Genomic DNA, 9,186 nt, shown 5'->3' with positions numbered 1-9,186 from the left:
CCCCTGGTGGGCTGAGCTGGCCACACACACACACACACACACACACACACACAAATAAATAAAATTTTTAAAAAAAAGAAACAAAGGAAAGGAATTTTGTGAAGGTATAACTCCTTGAGAATGAGAAAAAAAATCTCTACTGAAAATACTAGAAAGCAGGGTAGCAAGGGTAAATAAATTTTATTATCAAATGAATAAAGTAGTAGTGTGAGAAAAGCATGTAGAAAGTAGATGCTTCAAACATTTCCAAATTGTGAGAATCTGATAAAACTTCAAGATTTTTGTACATCATAAATCATAAATTGATGATTACATTAATTGAACACAGTTGAATCATTTCTCATTCATCATTTAGACACATTTTAGACACATAATTTAGACATTTAGAGATATCCTTCAGATACACCTGTTGTAATGTTTTCAGGATACATATAAACAATATTTACTCCTAGTCCAATAATTTGTTTCTAGTAAATTTTAGGAAATAAGCAAAAATATAAAATTGTACTCAATTTTACGCCATGCTGCTGCTAGCACAATTGGATCCTGGTTAAATTATAGCAAAGGACTGAATATGCTACACTAGAAAAGCATATTTAACATATTCAGTGTATTAAAGAGAAAAACAAATATATGATGGAAATAAAATATTCTATAGTTATTAAAATGCATTTTAGTACCAAGTTTGACATGGAACAATGCTCATAACATTTTTAAAGGCCACATGAATAGTATATAAAATATGAGGTCTATTTTACAAAAAGTAAACATTGAGAAAACCACTATGATAAAATTAAAACTAATCATTGAGAAAACCACTATGATAAAACTAAAACTAATCATTCATATTTTTGTGACAGGATTATGAATAACTTTTATAATATTTTATTTTTTAATTTCCAATTGTTTAATAATGAAATATAATATGTATATTCAGGATAAATATTTAAAGAAAAAAATTCATTAAAAGAATGAAATGTCTACACTGAAGAAATCTTAATCTCAATAAAGAGGACAGAAACACTGTTGATTAACTCTGCTTATCACATGCGCCCACATCAACACAGACCCAGGAATAAGGAACTACTGAGACATTTAGCAAGTAAAGTCTGTTGGCAATGGAGAATGAAAATTACCATGAGCCAAACTTTGGATCTTAATATTTTCACAGCTGGGAATGTCATTATTTTGAATGAATATCAATTTTCTAAAAAGCAAATAAAAAAGAAATCTGTGATTATTAAAACATTTTTCAAGAATTTCACATATTTACAAACTATCTCTGATGGACATATAAATTTAATATTTAGTATAAAAACTCAACTCACTGTTTATTTTAAAGGGCTTGTTTTAATGCAATTTTTAAAATTAAAATTAAGATTGCTTCTAATGATAATGAAGTGAATGATGAAATACAGTATGTTATAAATATGATACAAACTGAATAACTGATTTTAAAATATTGATTAAAACACATTAGGAGCATCCAAAAATCCAATATGGATACTTTAATCTCAAAAGTTTCACTTGAAAGTGAAAATAATTATAGTTTTATGTCTCATGTAAGGCATTACCTACCATCACGGACAGGGCAATACAGAAACACAATGGCAGAAAACCACAACAACCTAGTAAGCTGAAGATGCTCAAGGATCAGCTCAGGACTGAAAGAACTCAGAAAACCTAAAGAAAAAATGCTGGCATCAAAGGAACCACTGGAGTATGGCCCAATCTGAAATAAAGGTCACCTACCCTGGCTGATGGCTAAACTATACACACACTTTAGAGGAAATGTTATGGAATCCAGCCCAAAAAGAGAAACAAAAAAAGAAGGAAGGAAGGAAGGAAGGAAGGAAGGAAGGAAGGAAGGAAGGAAGGAAGAGGGAAGGGAAGGGAAAGGAAAGGAAAGGAAAGAAGATAAATCAGGGTAAAAAGAAAAGTACACATAATTCTTTTTAAAATTGACTGCATTCCCTGAATATGTGCATCTCTAGTGGCAGAAAGATATATCCGAAGACAGATCACACAGCAGGTAGAACCAGTGAATATGGAGGAATCAACTGCAGAAGAAACAGATGCACCAAGAACAGTGCTTGAACTCTATCTTGACTTAAATTCCTAGTTAAAAATCAGATTACGTAAGAACAGAACAGACAGCATCAAAAAGTACTCTAGGAGTAGATTACTGGAATGCCTTTCCAGGGCAGTTATCAGATACTGTTCACAGGGAGAGGAAGTTTATACTATAGTTTCAGGTGAGGAAAAGTACAAAACCAAAACCAAATGAAAATCCCAAGAAAAAACAAATGAATACAGAGTGGCCATTCATTCGATTTTTAATGAAAAGAATCATACATACAAGGGGTGATCAAAATATATGGTGAATGTTAAAAATATGACAGATATAAAGATATATTGCCATTAATCACTTTGAACACACTTATCCTATAATTCTTTCCATTTCTTCTCTCTCTCTCTCTCTCTCTCTCTCTCTCTCTCTCTCTCTCTCTCTCTCTCTCTCTCTCTTTTTTGGAGGAACCGGGGATTGAACTCAGGCCCTTGCACTTACCAGGCAAGCACATGTTCTACTGAGCTATCTCCCTGGCCCCCTTTCCATTTCTGAAGAAGTTCTACAAGTCTTCTTTTGTTTCTTTACAACATGTGATCAAAAATATGATAATGTCTCTGTCAGGTGCTATTCAATGTAAAGGCAGGATTGTGAAAATATCACAGTGTGCCCTCATTCACACTGTTCACTTGAGCTGCCAAAATGAAAATTCTGGCTCTTCTCAAAATCAAAATTACCATGAAAGATTAAATATATTCAGTTCATTTAGAATATTGAGGTTGTCCAGATATCAGTAACTAAAGAAACTTATAAAAGATTCCCAGAGCTACTTCAGAAAGCAACAAGAATGGCAGAATAAGTGTGTTCAAAGTGAGGAGAGCATTTAAGGGGAATTAATAGCAAAGAGTCTTTTCCTGTAAAAATACATTTTAAACTTTCATCATATTTTTGAAATTTTAAAGACAATTTTAAAAAAACAAAAATGATACTGAATTTCAAAACACAATGATGGGAAATTAACAATGGTTATATTACATATTGTTATCTTCAAAGCAGTTGCTCAGATTACCACATATAGGCAGGTAAAACTGATCAAACAATATAAGCACTAATTGTTCTTTTCTTTTTTAAAATGTATTTTAGTACAGGAACTACAGGGTTTCACTACATAGATCAGACTTAGAGTGAACCTCCTGTTTTCAGCCTTCCATGCACTGGGATTATAGGCGCGTGCCATCACGTTCAGTCTCAGTTGTCATCTCAGCATGCCCTGGGGGTGGGGCCAGCACAGCACATGGGGATCAAACCCACGTCCCTGTACCTGCCTAAGCAGGTGCTTTAGTCTGATGAGCTATTTGGCTGGCCCCTACTAACTCTTCCTTTCAATAAACTAATAGAAATTAGTAATACAATTATCTTAGGTATATATAGCCTCTCTTCTCCTTTCCCCCATCTCATTTTTTTCCTTTTGAGCAGTTTCTATTGTACCTTTTGTATCTTATTCATTCTTTCAATGTCTTACACCAGTGAGACGATATGATTTTTATACATGTTAAGTCTGATTTATTTCACTTATGAGTATGGTCTCTAGTTGCACCCATTTACCTATAAAAGCCTCAAGTTTATCTTTCTTTATAGCTGAGGAATATTCTATTGTATAAAAATACCATATCTTTTTTATCATTTCACATATGAAAAGAACAGTAAAGAAAAGTTACTTAAGCAAACTAGATACTAAAATTTGCCATCAACAGTATATATGTTACTGCTCATGATTCACTGTGTAGTGGCTGCTTTAGATCTGAGTACTCCATCAGACAAATGAAAACAATGTTATCCTAAACAGGCCTATGAGTCAAACAGAAAATACCAATTTGTCCATTAGGATCTATAAGCTGTCTCCTTTATTGCTGCTGAAATGGCATCTGTTTTGTAGTACATGTATGTTTGTAATTGCTTTTTAAAAATGCCATAATTGTTTTGAAGGGTGTACATAATGGCCCATTCTAAGAGTAATCCTACTTTTGAAAAAGTAAATAATGTAGTAGGTATCATCAGCTTAATTTTTTCTTTTGTTTTTAAAAATCTTCATGAGATTTTGAATAATTAATTTTCTTATCCTTTTGAGAATCAATTATAATATCATTATTAAATGAAAACAGAATTTATAACAAAAAAGTATATATGTTACAACATAAGAATATATTTTTAAAGTTTCAATGAAAATTAGTATGGCATGCTTGCATTAAATGGAATATTACTGAGCTGTGCCTTTAAGATATGAACTTTCAGATCACTTTTTAAAAGAAATTATGATCCATCTTGAATGATTTATTCAGAACAACAGATAACACTGTGGCCTTTTCATTGTATATGAACTACAGTGCTTATTTAATTTCCTTCCTCATTTCTTTAAGTTTTCACATTACCATACTGGTTTTGAATTAGTCATACAGTGCTTTTTAGCAGTAACAGAAGAAAAAAGGTAAACTCTTGGTATTTTTCAATGGGCACTTGGCATTTTTGATGGGAATGTCTCTACTGCATATGCTGTCATATACACTATCCAGTGATTCCTAACAATTGCACCATACAGTGAGCAAAGCCAGCGGGTGAAGTTGGGGAGACACGCAACAAATATACCTTTCTGTATGAGGATCTCTACAGCTTTAAGGAGGAGCAGTTGCCATGACATCCCAGAGATGTTTGGTAGCCAACCAAGGATGACGGTTCAAATAGGTCATTGAGCTGAGTGGTCCTGGAGGAGGCAGTAGGCAATGGTTGACGGCTGAAGTAACAGCAAGAGCAGTCAGGGATACTCACTGTGCCAAATGGACTAGGAAAAACAAATGCCTGATGCCAGAGGGTAAGAGATGGACTGGATCCTGGTGAAGCACTTCTGGGATTACACCCTGGGGCCTCACAAACAGGTTCCCATGAACCTCTTTATCATGTACATGGCAGGCAATATTATCTCCATCTTCCCTATTATGATGCTGTCTATGATGGTGTGGTACTCCATTCATGTGTGGCCATTTGAGCCACATTCAAGATGCTAGAAAGTTCAAGCTAGAATTTACTGGGTTTGGTGCAATACATCAGGAAATAATGGGGCTTGGCACTGGCTGTTTTTAAGTGCCTGTCTATGGAATTTTTGCCTCAGATTTGGTGGCATTCATGGAGCCCATTGAGAGGACAGAGTTCAGTGGTGGAGGACTGCTTCTGTGAACTAGAGGAAGAAGCACCCAGGACCCAAACATTTGGACTTCACATACTTCCACCTTCAGTTCAAACGCTCCTAAGTAATACTCTTAAAATAAGCATTCAACACTGAAAAGAACCAAAAAGATCTCTTATCTCCAGATGCAGAGACAGAGCCTAGAAGGACAAAGTGTATTTCATTACAACATGAAGAATATACCATGGGGCTGGTGAGATGGCTCAGGGGTCTAAAGCACCTACTTAGAACAAGTTTAGCAAAGCACAGGGACCCGTGGTTCAATCCCCCAGCACCACATGCCAGCCAGCCCCGTCCCCTGGTGGGCTGAGCTGGCCACACACACACACACACACACACACACACACACAAATAAATAAAATTTAAAAAAAAAAAAAGAATATACCATAACCCCTAACTGAAAATAATGCAGAAAATTTTGTTTCCAGTATACAGCTAAACAATAAATAAAACTAAGACTGTATAAAAATCAGCATCTCCTTTCAATAAATGAAATGGTTGAGAAAAGTGCTATTAAATAAGTAAATAAACAAACAAATAGGAGATGGCAGAGGCTGGAGCAGCTTGTCTGAGTGAGTGGCCTCCGCCCAACTCCTCCATCATACCTGCTTGCCAACTGGGATTTATCTGCTCCAGCCCATTGTATTATAAGAAGGTGGAAGAAGCCTCAACCAAAAGAAAAATAAACAGCAAAATTAAAATGGAAACAAAGCTTTACAGTAAGTAAGGAGGAAAAAAGGGGTTGAAAAGAGGAAAGAATATTCAGGGTGGGGGAAGAGGAATCAATATATACCATATACAGATACAAAATTCCTATGATGAATATCATCATTATGTATATCCAAACTGTATCAATAAACTTAATTTAAAAGCAAAAAACCACAGACATTGCCAAAGAACTCTGGGCTTCTGTCCCTGAAACTGTACTGTTCCATGCTGGCAGAAGATGCCATCAAGGTCACCTTGGCTGATTACAAGAACCTAAGAAAGGAGATGAAGAAGAGAAATGAGATCTTGATGAAGTTCCACCAGGTCATGCAACTGTTCATTCACCTCTGTGCAAACATTTCAACATCCAGAAACTCCCTGCAGTACAAAAGAAGCTATGAGATATACACAATATTTCCCACCTACAATTATGACTCTCACACAAGCAAAATATATCTTTTAATCTAAAAAAAAAAAAAAAAAGAAGATCACTATATATTGGGAAAAATAACAATTCACCACCAGGTGTTAAGGGCTGAGGAGACAGCATGGTGGTCTAAGCACCTGCCTAGCAAGCTCAAGGACCCAGGCTCACTCCCCAGTACCACATGATGTACTAGGCCCCCGGCCAAGCCAACCACTGAAACTGGGCATGGTGGTGCACACCTGTAATCCCAGTGCAGGGAGGCTGAGACAAGAAGATCACTATGAGTCTGAGTGGCGTCTCAAGACCTGGTACCAAATAAATAAATAAATACAGATTAAAAAAAAAAAGATTATACATCATGACCAAGTTGATTTGACCCCAGAGATACAAAGATAGTTTAACATACCTAAGTCAATAAATGTAATATACCTCATAAACACACGTAAGTATAAAAATCACACAATCATGTCACTAAATGCAGAAAACCCTTGAAAAACTTTAATGTCCATTCATATTAGGAAAAAGAATTAAGAAAATAGATGTTGAAATATTTTACCTCAAATTGAGGAAATCTGACACACTCACTGACAATGTCATAGTAAATGATGAAATGTAAATGCATTCTTTCCATAATAAAGAACAACATAAAGGTGTCTATTCCCACCTGTTCAACACAGTACTTGACACTTCAGATAGAGTAATTAGAAGACAAATTGAAAGGATTATGATTTAAAAGGGAAGAAGTCAAACTATTACTGTTCTTATGGATAACATGATCCTTTACATAGAAGACACAAAATACTCCACAAAGATTCTTTTACCTGGGATTGAAGTCAGGCCCCTGGCAAGTGTTTATTCTACTGAGTCATCTTCCTGAGCCCCCTCCACAAAGATTCTTAAAACTAATTAATTCAGAAAAGTGTAAGAATACAAAATCAAAGATTCATGTAAACCAATAATAAATCCATCTGCCCCCCAAAAATCAAGAAAGCATTTGATAGCAGCTTCCAAAATTCCTAGGAATTAACCTAACTTCAGAAATGAAAGAACTCATTAGAAAAAATATAATTCTATAACATGTTACCAATAAAAGACTCAAACTAACCAAAGCAATACTGAGAAAAAAAGATTAATGCAATAGGCATTACAATTCCAGATTTCAAGTAATACTATAAAGCTGTAACAAAAATAGCATGGTCCTAGATGTGTTGATTAATAGATAATATCTGCAGAAGAGTAGATCTAGATGCATATCTCTTATGCCATAATAGAATCAAATCAAAATGGATTAAAGGGCCAGCCAAATAGCTCAGCAAATTAAAGTGCCTGCAAGCAGATGCAGGGGCCAGGGGTTCAATCCCCAGGCCTGCCATGCCGGCTCTGTCCCCAGAGCACACTGAGAATTCAGACTGGGCATGGTGGCGCACACCTGTAATCCCAGCTTTTGGGAGGCTGTAAACAGGCATATCATTAGAAGTCTGATCTAGTAGTCAGACCCTGAACACCCTCTAAACTCTTCCTTAAAAATAAAAATTTTTTAAAAAGGATTAAAAGACCAACATTAAAAAAAAACAAAACAAAAAACACTTCTTCTGGAAGAACAAAACAGGAAAAAACTATTTAAGATACAGGCACAGGCAAAGAACTTTTGATGAGAACCCCAGATGCACAAGAAATACAACAATCAACAAATGGGATCACATTACATTAAATAGATTCTGCATAGCAAAGCAATCAACAGAGTAAAGAGAGCCTATAGAATGAGGTTAAAAAAAAAAAGTATCAGCTATGGGCTGGCGATATAGCTCAGGGGCCAGCAAAAGAGAACTCAGTGTACTAAAGAGCCTGCTTAGGCAAGCTTAGGCATGCACAGGGACCCCCAGGACCACATGCTATGCCAGCCCTACCCACAGGGTGGACTGAGCTGGCCACAAAGTCCAGGAATGGTGGTGCATGCTTATAATCCCAGCGCTAGGCAGCCTGAAAACAGAAGGATTGCTAGGAGTCCAAGCTGTGTAGTGAGACACTGTAACAACCAAACAGATTTAAAAAAAAAAAAGTACCAGCTATTTTTCAGAAACAGAAATATTTAGAATACCAAGAAAAAAAAAAACCCTCAAAAAAGCTTAAAATCTCAAAAATAACAGACCAATTACCAATGGGTAATAGAAAGGAATTAACACTTCTCAAAATAAGTATAGTGGCCAATCAATGTATAAAAAACTTCAGCATTTTTGGCCATTAGAGAAATAAAATCAAAATTGCACTGAGATTCTTATTCCAGTATATCTCCATAAATTTATTTATTTTTTTAAATCTCCATAAATTTAGTGCTAAAATATTTGTCCAAATTTTTATTTTCCTATTGTATATATTTTATCTTTTTTTGCTCTCTGTACTCCCCACTCTTTGTCCCTTTCCCCTCACACTCTTACACACACACACACACACACACACACACACACACACGAGTACTACTCAGCCATAAAGAATGATAACAAAATGGGTCTATGTCAGGAATGCAAATACATTAATATTAGAAAACCTGTTAATATTATTGGTCAATTTCTAGGTTAAAAACTACAAAGTAATTTCAAGTGATTAAATACAAAATTTTTTTTCTGCTCTCCCTTATCTTCTCCAATGTCAAAGATTAAACCCAGGGCTTTCTGGATGCTAGGCAGCACTTTACTCCTGACCTAGATCTGTAGTTCTAGAAAATACTTTTGAGATCAATCAAATATA

At 35.3% G+C, this 9,186-nt stretch overlaps 1 protein-coding gene and 1 pseudogene across 1 annotated transcript in view; one reads left to right on the top strand and one right to left on the bottom strand.

Moving 5' to 3' along the window:
- The window catches only part of LOC101570180 (serine/Arginine-related protein 53), a 423,021-nt gene that overhangs the window by 237,038 nt on the left and 176,797 nt on the right, over window positions 1-9,186 (bottom strand). The window lies entirely within an intron of this gene.
- LOC111812168 lies at window positions 4,757-5,296 on the top strand (annotated as a pseudogene).

The sequence above is a fragment of the Octodon degus genome, unplaced genomic scaffold, assembly GCF_000260255.1.
Source record: "Octodon degus isolate 3935 unplaced genomic scaffold, OctDeg1.0 scaffold00115, whole genome shotgun sequence".
In the NCBI taxonomy this organism is placed as follows: domain Eukaryota; kingdom Metazoa; phylum Chordata; class Mammalia; order Rodentia; family Octodontidae; genus Octodon; species Octodon degus.
Note: the sequence above shows the minus strand (reverse complement) of the source record. Positions and strands in the feature narration are given on the sequence as shown.